This window comes from Benincasa hispida, chromosome 9, assembly GCF_027475165.1.
Source record: "Benincasa hispida cultivar pf3 chromosome 9, pf3_genome.v1.1, whole genome shotgun sequence".
Taxonomy (NCBI): domain Eukaryota; kingdom Viridiplantae; phylum Streptophyta; class Magnoliopsida; order Cucurbitales; family Cucurbitaceae; genus Benincasa; species Benincasa hispida.
Genome location: NC_143486.1, coordinates 98,086,549 through 98,103,897, shown reverse-complemented (window position 1 = coordinate 98,103,897; position 17,349 = coordinate 98,086,549). Strand labels below are relative to the sequence as shown.

The window sequence follows — 17,349 nt, the reverse complement described above, 5'->3', positions numbered from 1 at the left end:
TGGTCACGAACAGATCAAACCACAAACTCACAAAACGAAGAACAAGTGGACACCACCACAAGAATCTGTGGGATGAGAATCTAAGGAGTTGTGGGTTTTGGAAAAACTAGAAGAGGGGGAAAGTTTAAGAGGAAGAGGAGAGATGAGATTCCAAGAGTTTTCACAGAGAATTATCATCTTCATTCTGTAAACTACGAGAAGAAGAAAAAATCATATTCTCTTCTCCACCACTTTGATCATGAGATCAAGAGAGAATTAAGGGAAATGAGGTTATTTCCCTCCCCTTAAAATTCAAATTAAAATTATAAAATAATAAATTAATTTTAATTTAATATATATATATATATATATATATAACATATAACCTTTTGTTTAATATTGTATCATATACAATATAACCTATAGTTTTAATTCTCTCACTAATGGTATTTAATATAAATCACATTTATATTAAATTCAACTATATGAATCTAATTCATATGTATGATTAATATTTGAATCATGTTCAAATATTTATTTCCTTTCAAATAAACTTGATATTATAATGTATCATATACGTTATAGTAATTATATCATATATATATAATTAAGTAAAATTAATTATATCACATATAATTAATTCTCTCAATTAATTTGAACAATTCAATTTAATCCAAAATTTATTCTAATTTAATCCTTGTTAAGCTACAAATGGGACCTCATGGACCTATAGATTGAAGCTCCAATGGTACTTAAATAATTAATTGAACTCTTTTAGTTAAATTGATTGTCTATTTCAATTTAAAGTTATCGATAATATATCCATTCAGATAAACAAGTAGTATTCTATCTCTATCTATCTTAGATAGACGATGATAGAACTCTATCACTATCTATATTAGATAGAGAGAGATAGTATTTTATCTCTATCTGTTTTAGATAGATAGTGATAGAACTCTATCACTATCTATCTTAGATAGCCAGAGATAGTACTCTATTTCTATGAGATCCACTCAACTAAACAAATATAGAGTGCAAACGATATATAAAGTATAGAAATAGATACTAATGTTTACTATTTAAGTTTATCACTGTCTATCTGAGATAGATAGAGATAGTCCTATACCATTGTCTATCTTAGATAGACAGTGATAGTGCTCTACCACTTTCTATCTCAGATAGACAAAAATAGTGTTCTATCTTTATCTATCTTAATTCAAAGTTATCAATAATAGATCCACTCAAATAAACAAGTATACATTGATGTTAAAGTTTTTCAATAGTTGCTAAAGTTTATGAGATAGATAGTGATAATAGAAGAAGACAATGAACAAAACATGTTAATTTTATAAATTCCAGAAGTAGTTGATTGTTATCAAGTAGAAAGAAACTTACAAATTGTATAAAGTTGAAAACTAAGTACAAAGAAATGTTCAATTTGAAGCTTCACAAACTGTATAGAGTAATTCTACAATCAAGATTGAGATTTAGATTGAGATTGAGTTTGAGAAATGTTCAAGCTAAAGATTGTCATTAATTTTGCATATTCTTGAGTTGAAGTTCAAGGTTGTACTTCGTTCTTCTTCTCAGGTTTCTTCCTGATATTATTTGCATATGTTTTTTTTTTGTTGGTTTTCGCTAACTCTTTGGTTTCTCCTTTTGAAAATGTGTGTTTTCTAGCACATTTGGTCTAAACTTTTTACGCTTACCCCAATTTTGTTGTTTTCTCTTATGTTTTCTCCTTTTTCCTTTTGTTTGAATCTCTTCATCTGTATCCTCTTCACTATCAATTTTTTCTTCTATTTCGTCTTCCTCATCAACAAATTTTTTTCGCTTATGGTTTCTTTTTGGACTCTCCTTCTGAAAGTAAGTCTCTTAACTCTGTTCCTTATCAGTATCTTCCTCTTCATTGTGCTCTTCTTGAACTTTTTCCTTGTGAGCCCTAGATCTCAAATTTCCTTAAATGAAATAATTGGTATAATGGGTATCGTTTGAGGTTAAATAAGTTGAAGAATAATTAAGTTAGGATTAAGTTGGTAGATTAAATAAATTTTTTAAAAAAAAGACTCTAAGTAGATTAAATAATAAAAATAAAAGTAATAGCAATTAAATAATTAATTTGAAGTTTTTATTGTTAGGTTTTATGTCTTAAAACTCGTGGTTTGTAAACAATAAACTCATTTTGTAAATCGATAAAGTTGTTATTGAATATATGGATTGCTTATTTTGTCTTAGAAATAAATTCAATAAACTAAAAGATCCATGACTATTACATGAGTACTTGAACTTTATGTGGAGACATAAGAGTGGATCAAATTCGAGTAAATAGTCAAAATGATCTATAGTATACGAATAAGGTTGGGTGCCTTATTCTGGTAACGCTATCGAATGCGGCTCACTCTGTAGTTGTTACAAAGAGTTGTAAAGTGCTACAAACAAAGTGATCTTGATTCGTTCATGTGGTGACATGAGAAGTGGGGGTGTCATGTGCAATGAGTTTGCATAAGATCGGACAAAGAAATAAATCGCTCTTACTTTATAACACTACTTAATATTTAAGGCTGACTATTTCAAAACGATGACCTAGGTAACTTGACCTTAATCCTGAGCTAACTATGAACTCCTGTTTATTCGGGATTATCCTTAGATTTGCATAGGTGAAGGTTGGCTCAACATCGTCAGCTCAATAAGCCTCCCATTTCTCGGGTAAAACTGAGTAGATAGGTGGGGACATAGGGTGCAAGATGAACTCACTCCTACCCGCTTTCAGAGATAGTAGAGAGGTTGTTCCCTTAAGTGTTGATTTCGGGTCTTGAACAATGGGTCCCACCCTTTCATTGGCCCAAAAGGGACTCGGTTTGATGGTCGGATCACAAACCAATTGTTCAATAGAGGATTAGCAGGACTTAAGGAACAAGAGGTAATCTCAAGGGTAAAACAACCTTTTGACCCAGCCGTTATTATGAACAACTTGTGAAGGGTTAACTTATTAATTATGGTTGTATTTAGTGGACACAATATATCTACAGTGAGAGGAGTGCAACTACTAGGCGTTAGTAGAGTGACTCGGTAATTAACGAATGAGGGTTAATTCGGTGTAAAGAGTTTAACCAATTAATCTCGGATCGTTGGAGCCCATAATCTGTAGGTCCATTAGGTTCCTCTAATAGCTCACAAACGGATTAGCCTTAGAATATCGTGATAAGTTGATTTGAAATGTTCAAATTCAAATTAAGATCATTTGTAATTATATGTGATATAGTTACACGTTTAATTTTGGAATTAAACGTAATTGGAGAATCGATTAATATATAAATATGATTTAAATATTAATTTCATGGGGGTTCATGAAATTAATATTTAAATCATATTTATATATTAATCGATTCTCCAATTACGTTTAATTCTAAAATTGGTGACAAATTAATTTAATATTTGATATTAAATTAATAGAATTAATAGAATTTTTTAATTAATTATTAATTATTAATTTTATTAGAAAAATGGATTATTGAATTACTTTTTTTAAAATTAATAAAATTTCAATTTTAATCAAAGAATTAAAATTGAAAAATGTTTTGTTTTTTAAAATCAATTGCAAAACCAAAATGAAATTTGAAAAATGAGAAAATCTCAATGTGAGATTTTCCCACTTTCAATCAAGAAGGTTAGTCACATTCTTACACACATTTCCACTACCAAATTCAAAGAGTAGCTGGAATCATCTGAAGTGATCAGTTTTGCATGAGAATCATGTAATAAAACCACTCTTGATGGAGTGGAAAAGCTTATGCAATTTCTGGGTTGTTGAGTTTTTTTTAAGGTTGAAGAAGTAGTTTTTCAACAAGCTGAAAAACTAAAAAATCAGCTTGTTTTGAATCTCACAACTGAATCTAAGGCTCCTAAAGAATAGTAAGGAAGCTCTAGTGGTGGTGCAAGAATTGGAGAAGATTGCAACTGAATTTCGAGTTTGAACATATCTTCAAAAGTATGTAATGAAACCCTCTTGATACCCCATCAACATGCTTAATTTGATGTCAAAATTGAGGAATTAGAAGGCTTAATAATCATGTTTTCTTCCGCGGTATATTCATGTAAACCAACATTTATTTCTTAAATATATATAAAAAAATAAGATAAAAGAAAGAAAAGTGAAGGTCGGTTAAATGGGGTCTCAAAACAGGGGGGATTTTGCTAAGTCGGTGTAAGGAATTCTCTCGAGAAAATCCTCGATTTTCTTTGATGAAATTTCAGGGGGACGAGAGGAAAAGAAGTTCGAGGGTTACTAGAGCTTTCGATGTTGAAGAAGATGGTGAAAACAAGGAAAACTTTGAGGTGATTATGCTGTTCGGACAGATTGAGCAAGCTTCAGTTTTTTTAATATTTCGAGCGGTTGAAAACGATTTAGGGTCTGAAATTTGGCGTTAAGCAAGTCAACACACTCCTTAACAGTTCTTATGAATGATAGTTGAGCTAATTCCAATTGGAAATGGCTAGAATGATAGGAAAACAGAAGATTATTAGATTTTCGGGCAAACCTTGAGCAAGCTGCGGTTTTTTGAGAATTTGGACGGTACAAAAGACATCAAAAGCTGAAATTTTGAGGTTAGTAATTTAAGATCTTCTCCAAAAAAATTTCATGAAGGATTTTTTAGCTAATTTTTGTTGGACGTTGACGAATTCATAGGAAAATCAAAGCTACTCGGAAATTCGGTCAAAACAGAGCAATGGAGTTTTGGAACTGATTCCGAGTTATTCACGAGTTTTCGAAGCTTCAAACTCTCATGTTAGCTAACCACGATGTGGATTAAACGATTTGTGCAAGTAATTTAAAGTTATTTGGTTAGAAATTGATGGATTTAAGTCTGAAAGTGCTGCTGGAAAACAGGGCCGAAATTGAGGCTGGAGGTTGAAGATGAAGTCTGACTGTCATCTATTGTCCGTCACTAAAGAAAAAAATGGTTGACTTTCAAGTTGACTTTGTAATTTTAGGTTAAGGTGTTTTCCAGCATTATTTGAGGTAATTTGAGTAATTTTATTTTCTTAAGTTGTTTTAGAGATCAAATAAATATATTTGGAAGATATTCTAACTTTGAAAAGTATGAATTAAGGTCTTGGGATTAATTCTTGGAGGTTGAAACGATTTAAACGAAAAAAGTATAACCTTAATTTTTTATCTGAATCTCAAGTCAAACGAAGATAGGCGAGACGTATTGACTTGAGGGAACAAGTTAGGATCGAGCTAGAATTATGAGTGACACTTGTATTTAAAAGTTATCAAATTCAGTTGGATTTTATGATTATTCTGAGACAGTTTTCCATGCTTTAATATCGCATGGTAGTTTATTTTTCTGAATATATTTTCTATGTTTTCTTTCGTAACCATGTTATTATGGATTGGTGTAAAGGTTGAAAGTTCTATTGTTATGGTATGATATAACTGGTGTTTAAAAATATGTTTTAACTATCTGAGCATGATACCTTGGATTACTGAAATGAAAAATAGGGATACTCAAGGACAAAAGGATCAAGGTATTTAACCAGGTTTTTAGGACCTACCGTAGCATACCTATAGACTTTGGACCATGTGTTGGGGTGAGTATCCCTTTGGGGGCATTCTACATGCATGTATGAGAGATTGTTGAGCTATATGTACCAGAAGAGGTATATCTCAGCTAGGTTTTCGACGTTTAGTGTATTGAGTAATGCTCTACCTCAACTAAGGATTATTGGTATAAGAGCTACGAAATAATTTACAAAGATATTCAAATGATTTTTAATCGATTTGTTATATGAGCTTTGTATTATCTAAATGTTTTCATCTGATTTGTTAAATGAGTCTTGAATTTAACTGTTTAGTTTACCTGTTTGATGAAAATGTTTACAAAGGAAGTTTGTTTTTTTTTTAAAAAAAAAAGTATTATTTGTCACTCACTGGGCTTCCAACTCACTCTTTTGAATGTTTCCCTTCCCAAGTAGTGAAAGAGTTTTCAAGGCCTAACCTACTACGATCTCATCTACCACTTCACACACCTGTCGTTCAACCCAGCATATATAGGTTGTTATTTGCATGTTGTTTTAAAAATTACTATTGTAACCTCATACATTATATGGATAGTGTAAAAAGGATGTGACACTGAGTCTCTGCAGAACTAGAATTTTTTTAGGGTGATCTATGTAAGTGTGTATGAAAGTAAGTTTATATTTATGTTTATGTTTATGTGTTCTTCTTTATCTGTTTTAGCATATTCTTCAACATCATCTTTTTCCTTTTCTGTTTCAGTTTCATTGTATTTTTCAACTTCATCTACCTACAAGCATATGATTGAAAGTAAGAATCGCTGTCTATAATAGATAGACAGTGATAAGGACTATCACTATCTATCTCAGATAGACAATGATAGTATTCCATCTCTGTCTAACCCAGATAGACAATTATAGGATTCTGAGATAGACACTGATAGTGCTCTATCTCTGTCTATCTCAGATAGACAGTGATAGAGAACTATCACTATCTATCTTAGATAGACAAATATAGTATTATATCTCTATCTATCTTAGATAAATAATGATAGACCTCTATTAGAGTCAATGTGAGATTGACTGATAGCAGTCTATCACTGTCTATCTGAGATTTAAAGTGATAGAGGACTATCACTGTCCTATCTTTTGTGTTTGAAGAAAAAGTAGATTAAGAAAAGAATCAAACCTTAGGCAACAGTGGGTGTTTTGGGTGTTTCCAAATCTGTAGTTGAAATCAAATCCACATCATCTTCTATTTCAAATTATTGTGTTTGCATCTCAGTTTTCTATAAGAAAACAATTTGTAATCGTTTTCTATCTAAGAATTTATTGTTTTCTATCTAAGAAAGTAAGAAACTTAAAAAAATATAATATTAAGATAGACAGTGATAGTCCTTTGTCAGTGTCTATCATACATACAAACCTCTATTTTCCTTTGACACGTATTTTCAACTTGGATATACAAGGAAATCAATTTTAGTTAATAAATATGAAAAATAAATAAATAAATAAAATAGTATATGAAAACTAAATACTTATCCCAGATAAATATGTTGTTGCATAGTCAACCATTGTATCAAGATCATGACTTTCTTTCAAAATTTGAAGGCTAAAATAAGGCGATTTATTTTTTTTCCACATCTTCTTCACGCTCTTGTTATTGTGGAAGATTTTCTAATGAAAGTCTACAATTTAGGCTTTCCATAATTGACCTCAACATTGTTTTGATTTCTTCTTGGCCTTGTTTCAAAAGTTTTTGTTCTTCTACTATCTTCTGTTGTTGTTTTCTTAATTCACTAATTTCTTTCATTATTCTATTTGTTCCTTCTTCTTGAATTTGTTCATTATTTTCTTCATTCATTTGCTTCACTTTCTCTTTATCCTCCTTTGCCTCAAGTTCTATGAAATATTTGAAAATTGATTGACATTCTTCTTTTGTTGGATGCATTAGTGTCATGCAAAACTACAAATGAATAAATGTAAATTATTAGAGAAGAAAACTAACACCATCAGTTATAGATAGTGATAGTAGTCTATCACTGTCTATCTTCAAAGTGATAAACAATGAAAATTTTCTCATTTAAGAAATTTCTTACATTTTCGGTTTCAAAAATGTTCTCATTTAGAGTCTTCCACTCATTTGACTCCAAGCACTGCCATGTGATGATTCTTGGACCTTTGATTCAAAGTTTCCTTCCAAATCTAACATCTAAATCGAAAAGTTTTGAGATTGTCTCAAAAGGCCAATAAACTAATGCTAATGGGAATCCTTGAAGGTAGACAGCATCATTCTCAGTATATGATGCTCTCTTAAAAAATTGATAGGTTAGGTTGTAAGACAATGTTCCCACAATGATAGTCTTTGAAAACTTGTTCATCATCCAAAATGTCTAGATATTTGAAATTGACATGGTTGTGTTGTTACTTGGGGATTAAAAGAGCTTCTAGGATGTAGAGATTGGCTAATTTAACTTTCGGTAACTCTTCATCCTCATTGCGCAATGCTTTGAAAGTTCTCTCTATATCTCTCCTAGTTATGTGATCGTCATGAAGAAAAAAAGTATTCTTAAGTTCAGACACCTTTATTTGTCCTAAATCTAATTGAGGGAATTTGTGGCCTTTTAATCCAGTTACTAAAAAAAAATTCCTTTAACTCAAATTCTGCTATATGGCCATTAAGGTGAAATGCAAGGACATTTGGCTTTTTTGTATAGCATTGCCTTCATACTAAGTAGTTGAGGAATTGGTTGAGTATTTTGGCCATTTTAATATTAAGAAAGTGTCCAAATGGGTCATTTAAAACTTTTGAAAAATTGTTTCATCTAACTTTATTCTTATCAAATTTAAAACCTCTACACTAAAGTATACTGTAACTCTTAAGTGTCTGTTTTCATTTTCCATGATCAATTCATGTTCCACATGTTGAAAAGATATATTTAAAAATATGTTAGAAAGTAAAACTTGAATAACACCAACAACTATTAAGATAATTATCAATAATATTTAACAATATCTATGAGATAGTATTCTATCATAGTCTATCTGAGATCGACAAAGATAGTGCTCTATCTCTATCTATCTCAATTCAAAGTTATAAAATATAACACCCAACTAAAAGGATATAGAGTGGAAATCATATAGAAACTATAGAAACAAATATTAGTGTTTACCATTGAAATCTATCACTGTCTATTTGAAATAGACAGAGATGGTGCTCTATCACTATCTATTTCAGATAGATAGAGATAGTGCTCTATCACTGTCTATCTCATCTCTAAAAGAATACATAGTACAAATCATATAGTAAATAAATATTAGTGTTTACCATTAAAGTCTATCACTGTTTATCTGAGATAGATAGAGATAACCCTCTATCATTGTCTACCTGAGATAGACAGAGATAAAACTCTATCACCGTCTATCTCAGATAGGTAGAGATATTGTTCTATCTCTGTCTATCTCAATTTAAAGTTATCAATAAAGATTCACTCAACTAAACAAATGTAAAGTGCAAACCATATAGAAACTGCAGAAACATATATTAGTGTTTAGCATTAAGGTCTATCACTATCTATCTCAATTCAAATTTTTCAATAATAGATCCACTCAATTAAACAAATATAGAGTGCAAACTATATAAAAACTATAGAAATAGATATTAATGTTTAGCATTGAAGTCCATCGTTATTGAGATAGACAGAGATAGAACTCTATCTCTGTCATCTTAATTCAAAGTTATCAATAATGGATTCACTCAACTAAAAAAAAATATAAAGTGCAAACCATATAGAAACTATAGAAATAGATATTAGTGTTTATCATTGAAGTTTATCCCAGTCTATCTGAGATAAATAGAGTTAACCCCCTATCACTGTCTATCTAGGATAGATAGAGATAGAGCACTATCTCTATATATCTTAATTCAAATTTATCAATAATTGAAGTATTGATGTTAAAGTTTTTGCTAAAGTTCCTAAGATATATAGTTGACATAATGCACAAAAAGTATGTATTGATGTTAAAGTTCTATTGATACATGGAGAATTTGAAGTTATCAACTATTTTAGTTTTACCTTCTTCTCCTCTTCAGATTTGTTTGCTTTTGCTTTGGTTATTGATGATTCAATTTTCATTATTTTCTTTCCTTTTCCTTTGTTTCCATCAACTTTGACTATTTTTTTGTTTACCATTTAGTTAAATAAAATTAGGTTCAATAATGTTTAATAAGTATGATTAACTAGAAAAATTAATGAAATGAAAAGAATAGAGAATGATTATAACCTTGAAGGATTCGATGATAGATTGTAACCTTGAAAAATCAAAAGTATCAATGGGAGAAGAAGATCTAAGCATTAGGATCGAGGAAGAGGAAGAAAGAGAGACAAATAATGAAGCAGCAGTGGTAGGAGTAGAAAATGAAGCAACGAAGAGGGAGAAGCTGACGAGATAGAAGACAATAGACAGAGATAAATGGTTATCGGTTGCCGTTACAAGAAGAATATGTGGAAGACGGATGCAGTATCAGAAGAATATGTGAAAAATTAATAAAATGTACAAAAAAATTATAGTAATAATGATATCAAGTAGTGATTCTCACATAAATTTCAAATGTAATTGAATCGATTGTCCTTCAATGGAATTGTATTATTTTATTACAATCTTGAGAGCGAGTCTCACATATCATATGATTATAAATACAAGTATAACTTAATAGAATGGGACTCAAACTTCTAGATCACCATTCGTTTATTACCTAACCTAAGTTTATAATTTAAAATGAAAGAAGGAAAATCAGTGGGTATTAATATTATGGACCACACGATTAATAAAACGATTAAGATCATTAAAAGATGATCCACCCTCCGTTATTGCTTTCTTACTTTCCGCACTCTTAACCTTCATCGCCTTCTTAATATCCTCCGAACCTTCCATTAACTTTCTAATCCCCGCCTCAATCTTCTCCGACGTCAACCTTGCCGCCGCTGCCGCCTCCTCCTCCGCCATCATACTGTAATCCAACGAAACCACCACCGCCACTCCTAGCTCCACCGCCATCTCAAATGCATTCAACTGTTGCTCCGCGTACATCGGCCACGTCGCCACCGCCACCCCATTCCACAAACTCTCCAGCACAGAATTCCACCCACAGTGCGATACAAACCCTCCCGTCGCCGGATGTTCCAATATCTCCGCCTGTGGAGCCCACCCCATCACTTTTCCGATTCCGGCCATCCGATCAACGAACCCCTCTGGAAGAACGCTCTCCGGCGGATCCTGCCGTATGGACCAGACGAATCGTAGTCCGGTTCGCTCTAAGGCATCTGCGATCTCTTTGGTTTGAAATTCATTGAAGCTCCCCATTGATCCGAAACAGAGCAACACCACCGACGACGGCGGCTGCTCGTCTAACCACTTCAAAATCGCCTCCCGCTCGGTTTCTTCGATTTGGGGATTTTTTTTCTTCAGATTTAAAATGGGTCCGATGGCGTACAACGGCGGAAGGTTCTGATTGGCGAACCAGGTAATGGGACCGGATTCGAGCTCGGAAAATGTGTTGACCAGAAACCCACTTGCTTCTCTGAACTTGCGAGTGAGATAGTGTGCCCATTCCGTCGTTTCTCTATCGATAAACATAGTGGAGATTATTTTCCTCGGAATCGGATTTTTGAAACCCGGGACGGTGAATTCTATTGCAGAGTTGAGCAATTGGTCCATGTCGTGATTGAATTCGCCGTCGTATAGTTCTTGGAGATGGAAGAGGAGGGCGAGGAAGGAAGCGCTGGAAGTGTAGAAGACGAACGTGGGAACGGAAAATTGGTTGGCTACATCCACCATGGGTATGCAGAACATGTCGACGACAAAGCCAGCGAGCGTAGGGGAGTCCGGCACGGCGGTGAGATTGGCAACGGCGTCGGCGACATTTTGTTTCTGGGATTCGACGAGGGGCTTGAGGATGGTGGTTTTTTTGGTGTCGTCGGGGATGGGCTGCTCCGGGAGATTGATGAATCGGAGGCGATCGGTGGTGGAGGAGGAACAGAGAGATTGGATTAGAGCGGCGGATCTGGTGGGGAAGGGGACTTTGAAGATGAGAATGGTGATTGAAAGAAAAGGATGTCGATTTACGAGGAGGTGGGCGAGTTGGACGGCGGAGGTGAGGTGGCCGATGATCGGCGTGGGGATGAAGATCAGCTCCGCTTTCTTCATTTCAGTACGTAAGACCACAGTGTAGAACTGTAGAGTTGGGGAAGAAGACGGGTTTAATTTATGGCAATTTATAAAATAAAAAAATGGTCCTTATTATTTTATTCTTTTAAATGGTTTAATCTATTTTTTTTTTCTTTTGAAATAATGAATAATCTACTAACAAAGAGGGTTTAAAAAGGTTGGTCTTAGTTTTACGAAATTTTGATGAAAATATTGTAGATTTAGATGGATATTTATTGAAAAATTATAAGAAAAAATTATTTATTAAATTTGTAAATAAACCTTTTATTAAATCAGTCCACATGTATTTATATTATGTTTTTGTTGAATTTTCTAAGTGGAAAATTGACTCACATCTAGATGTCAATTTTTTTGAAATATTTAAATATTGTTAGAAATATCGACACGAAAATTTAATCCTATTAAATAGAAAATAAAGGTCTTATTTGGTAGCCATTTGATATTTTATTTTTTGTTTATAAAAATTAAACTAGACACTACTTTCACATCAAAATTTCTTCTTTTAGTATCTACATTTCATCGGTGGTTTAAAAAACCAAGCCCAAATTTGAAAACTAAAAAAATATCCTTTTAAAAACTTGGTTTTATTTTTTAAATTTGGCTAAGAATTCAATAATTGTATTTAATAAAGATGCAAAATATTGTAAGCAATGGAGAACAAATAGAATCAATTTTCAAAAATCAATGACGAAAAACTAAATGGTTATGAAATGGAGCATGTTTGTGCTGTTTGACGAAAAATGATTGTAAACTTTGTTTGTGCCGTTTGTTAAAAAAAGAAAAAACAAAACAAAACTCAACACTGTCTAGAATGCTGACTAGATTAAATATAAAATAATGTTGAGTTTTCATCCCACTCTTGACTATGTAATAGCTATTGATAAGTTTATGAAAGGATAATAGTCAAGACTATTATAATTGAAATATTTGTAACGAAGTATTTTCTTTTTCATAATTTAATGGGATATAGATGATGTCATTGCTTTGCTGTCCTTTTGGATAAAGAATTAAGAAAAAAAATAATTTCTAGGTTTTGGATATAGTTTTTATTCCGTCCATAGGTTTCAAAATGTAACACATTTAGTTTTTAAGTTTTGAATTTAGTTTCAATATAGTTCTTAAATTTCAAAATATTATAATTTTATCCTTGACATTTAAGTTTTGCTTCAATTTGGTTCATATCTTTCAAGATTTACACTTTTAAACTCATTTATTCACTGAATATTCCTTTTCTGTCTTTAGTATTAATTTATATTAATAAATGTAAAATCATTAAAAGAATTATAATAAATTAAGTTTCACTTTTAAAATTGAATTCAAAATTTCACTTCATAATTATTTCTAATTAGTTAATAGAGATTGACATCAATATTGAAAGTTAGTATTTTAATGAAAAATTGAGGTTAAAAATGTAAAACCTTGAAACCTAAGGACCAAATTAAAACGAAGTCTAAATCTCAAGGGTAAAATTTTAACATTTTGAAATTTAGGGATTAAGTTGAAACAAAACTGAAAACTTAAGAACCAAATGTATAACATTTAAAAAGTTAGGGACCAAATAGAAATTACACCCAAAATCTAGGGACCAAAAAGATATTTTATAATATAATTAAATATTGTGATTTGTCATGAGCTTAAACTTTGGAGGATGAAATTATTTTGCATTTTTAATATTTGATTAATAATTTCTTGACGTGAGTGCCAATTTGATTTCTAGTTGTAGTTTTCAATCTTCTAGAGATCATTTCAAACTTGGATTTCTAAGAATAATTGAAACTAAATATCAATTTATATATGTAAGTTTCAGAAGAAGTGGTATGAACTTAAATTTGTATCAATTTAAACTTTAAATTAATAATTATATCAATTTAAACATTAAACTTTCATAAATATATCAATTTATACATTTTTTCAGATTTAGTTTGAAAAATATTATTCAAAACATTTAATTTTTTTTCCTTCAGACTTATAAATTGTTATAAGTGAATTGATCTAGAACTAACGTTTATTAGAATTATATTTTTAATCGTCAATGTATAAATTATGATATGTATGTAGATGCTTACCAATGTTGATTTAATAAAATTGACAATTATAATATGAATGGATATTTTTCATAAATTTTAATTGAATGTCTAAATTGTTTCGTGTAAATTAGAGATGTAAATTGATAAAATTATAAGTCTCATATGATGTTTATCTAAATAAAATATTATATAGGATTTAAATTGATACACTTACCAGAGTTCAGAATTTGAATTGATAAAATTATTAGTTTAGAGTTTAAATTGATACAATCCAAAGTTCAAGATTTAAAGTGATATGATTATTAATTTAGGATTTGTATTGACACAACCCTGGAAAATTCAGGGATATAAATACATATTTGCCCTACTTTTTATTTGCATATAACAATTGTATACATGAATAGTTGGTTTTGAAAAAAAATTGGTATAAATTTTATTTTATTTCATTAAAAGTATAAGTAAACTTTTCAATCACATAAGAGTTTGGGCAAATTTTAAAGTCATTCAATAAATTTTGATGAATTCATAAATATACATTTTATTTAAATTTCATAACAACAACTAGAAAATAAATACAAAGGTTTAATTTTCTTTATATTAATTATCTTATGTATCTAAAGTCCAAACACAAATATTTAACTTAAACATAACATAAAATTGATCTACATCAAATGGACCATTAAAGGTGTTATTTTAAATATGGTGATTTCTCAAGAGCTCCATTGGATGTAACAAACCCCTTCAAATTGTATTTGATTAAATTCAAATATTAGAGATATTCTCTCATTTCCATTAGAATTGACTATTGGACTCGAAATGCTTGGATTCGGTGATGCTCCCAAACCGATCGTTATTGTTTTATAATTGAAAGAATACCTATTTCATAGATGTTTTAGAATGGAATAACAAAAGAAAGGCTAAATTATAAGAAAATTTCTCATGTGTTACAAAAATATCCTTATACTTTCTAAAAAATTACAAAATTATCTTTTTTCAAGGGATGTTGCAAAATAATCTTGACTATTATAAGATTTTCAAAAGTATTGTTAGAGTAAAAATCACTGAGGGTGTGTTTGGTCCATAATTGGGAGTGGAAATTGTGAACTCTATTCCTTGTTTGACCTAAGAAGTTTGTGGGTCCATATTGAGGAGGAATTGTTCTACTGATATGCGTTAATTGTCATGCGTTGATGGTCATGCGATGATCATGTGTTAATATGAAGAATATCCATTATGCATTAATCATGTATGTGATAACCATGCATTTCTGTCACAAGTTTTCTTGTTCTCTCGCCAAGTGTAACGAGATCACAAGTTTCTGGGGATGATCCGAGGTTGAACACGGGGACTTACAACTAAACGATGATTGAAAAGTAATGCATTTGAGGTGGGAAAAAATAAAAAGAAAGAATCTGATTAACTATGCACTACTCCTACTCTTAGTTAAACAGACTGAACAATTGAAGTTTGACTATGATAATTGGTAGAGATGCGGCAACTGTTAACGCATAATAAGATGCATGGAGAAATAGAGTTGTGAAGGAGATGTCCTTAAGTTTGGTCGGAAGGGTAATCTCAACTCGCCATACTAACGCATCGCACACCTCTCGGTGGTCAGCCACTATAATGCATGGTTGCGTTGAGCATAAGGTTATTCCTATCTCTAGGAACACTACTTACTTTGCTTAATGAGTTTCACTACTTACCCTCTCGGACAGTTGGTTATATCTACTCTACTCATAGACAAGCATTGCGATGGCCTTGCACTAAATAAACGGGATTGATTCACTATACTCGCGCAACGCACACCTCTCGGTGGTTTGCTACAAGCGTCATATCTCTATGTCACATGATTGAATATGCGATAACTCTTGCAATCCACACTTAACTCATTGCGGTGGAAGAAAAAGATGATAAAGTAGAAAAAGATGATGAAAATGATGTTGAAGGAATTAAAAAGATGCATTGATTACAAAATGTATTAACGTCTTAAGCCAAAATGTAATACAATACAGAGGTGAGAAGAGAGGTGGAAGGCAAGATGTAGGCAATCTCTTGCTTCCATCAGATGTGTGTCAAGGTTGCGGGTGGTGCAATGGATGGGCGGTGGAGGAGTCTCTCTTGAGCTCTATCTCCGGCGAAGCTTCAGTCGTCAATTGGAGGAAGTTGTGGAAATGAAGAACTCTCAAAGAATTTTTGCTTATGCTCTCGTCTGTGATCCCAAGAATCTGCCGAAGGCAGAGTCCCGGATGCTTGAATTTGGATTCCAAGGCTCTATTTATAAAGCTCAAACGTCGACAACTTTGGTAATCTCACTCTGAACCATCGCCATTCTTGCTGCGGTAGGTGAAATGCCATCATAATCTTGATAGGATATACCAGCATGCAACAGAAGCAAACAAAATCAATAAGTACTCTAATTATATTTAATTGAGTTCTAAAGCATGCTATTTCAGAAAATCAAAAGTGGGTTTCAAGATGAACATACCTTTGATGAATACTTTCAATTCCAAGCTGTTCTTCACTCCAATTCAGTTCCAAATCGATAGTGAACCACCAAGAGATCTTCTCTACTATTCTCAGTCTTGAATTTGAATGGTGAAACTCAGATTTGAGTGAATTTGTGATGAAAATATCATGGGTTTGAGAGAAGAAGATCAAGTTTGAAAATCAGATTTCTAGCCCGAAAATCATCATTTTCTTTAAAAAAAAATTGAGGCTTTTATTAATTCTCAGCATGCAAGCACTTCCAATCTGATTAATGGCCAGCAACTACTTTGAGAAATCAAGTGCAAGTAGGTGGGAAAATTGTGTCATTTTACATGGGACACACCTCATGCTTGAGAAAAGTGGGAAAACCCACTTTCTTAATCAATTTTCAATTTTCCAATTTTTCTAATTTTTAATTAATTTAAAATCAAAACCTTAATTTCAATTTCTGAAATTGAAAAAAATGGAAAATTAATTTTTGATTTAAACATATTTAATTAATTAATTTAATTTAATATCAAATATTAAATTAATCACACACAAAATTTTAAACATGAATTTTATTCATGTAATTAATATTTAAATCAACATTTAAATATCATAAACACTCCAATTTTGTTTAATTTCAATAAATTAAACATTAATTATATCAAATATAATTATACAGACCCTAATTTGAAATTGAATTTATTCAAATTCAAACCCTAATTTCAATTTGAACATTTTCAAATTAAAATTCAATTTGAACAATTCATATTGATATTGTTCCAAATTCATTCGATATAATAATTCAAGGTGTTCATGTTTTACGAGCTAGTAAAGGGACCTTATGGACCTACAGATTATGAGCTCCAAGGATTAAGATTAATTGGCTAAAACTCTTTAGATCGAATTAATAAGTTATTCGGTAACTATCATGTCATACCATTATAGCTCGATAGTTGCACTTTCCTCACTGTAGATATATTTGTGTCCACATGATTTAACCATAACCAATAAGTGGATCTTTCACAGGTTGTTTGTAATAACGGTTGGGTCAATATGATGTTTTACCGCTGATATTACATCTTATTCCTTAAGTTCCTACTGATCCTCTAATGAACAA

General features: G+C 31.5%; 1 long non-coding RNA gene and 1 pseudogene across 2 annotated transcripts; one reads left to right on the top strand and one right to left on the bottom strand.

Moving 5' to 3' along the window:
- The first annotated feature begins 4,147 nt into the window (after positions 1-4,147).
- On the top strand, positions 4,148-5,282 carry LOC150034246 (uncharacterized). The gene is made up of 2 exons (XR_016532428.1): positions 4,148-4,584; positions 4,667-5,282. It is a non-coding gene; the product is annotated as an uncharacterized LOC150034246 (long non-coding RNA).
- A 4,849-nt stretch (positions 5,283-10,131) lies between these two features.
- Positions 10,132-12,012, bottom strand: LOC120087217 (putative UDP-glucose flavonoid 3-O-glucosyltransferase 3 pseudogene; annotated as a pseudogene). Its single transcript, XR_016532313.1, has one exon. The product of XR_016532313.1 is annotated as a putative UDP-glucose flavonoid 3-O-glucosyltransferase 3 pseudogene (transcript).
- Between the last annotated feature and the right edge of the window lie 5,337 nt (positions 12,013-17,349).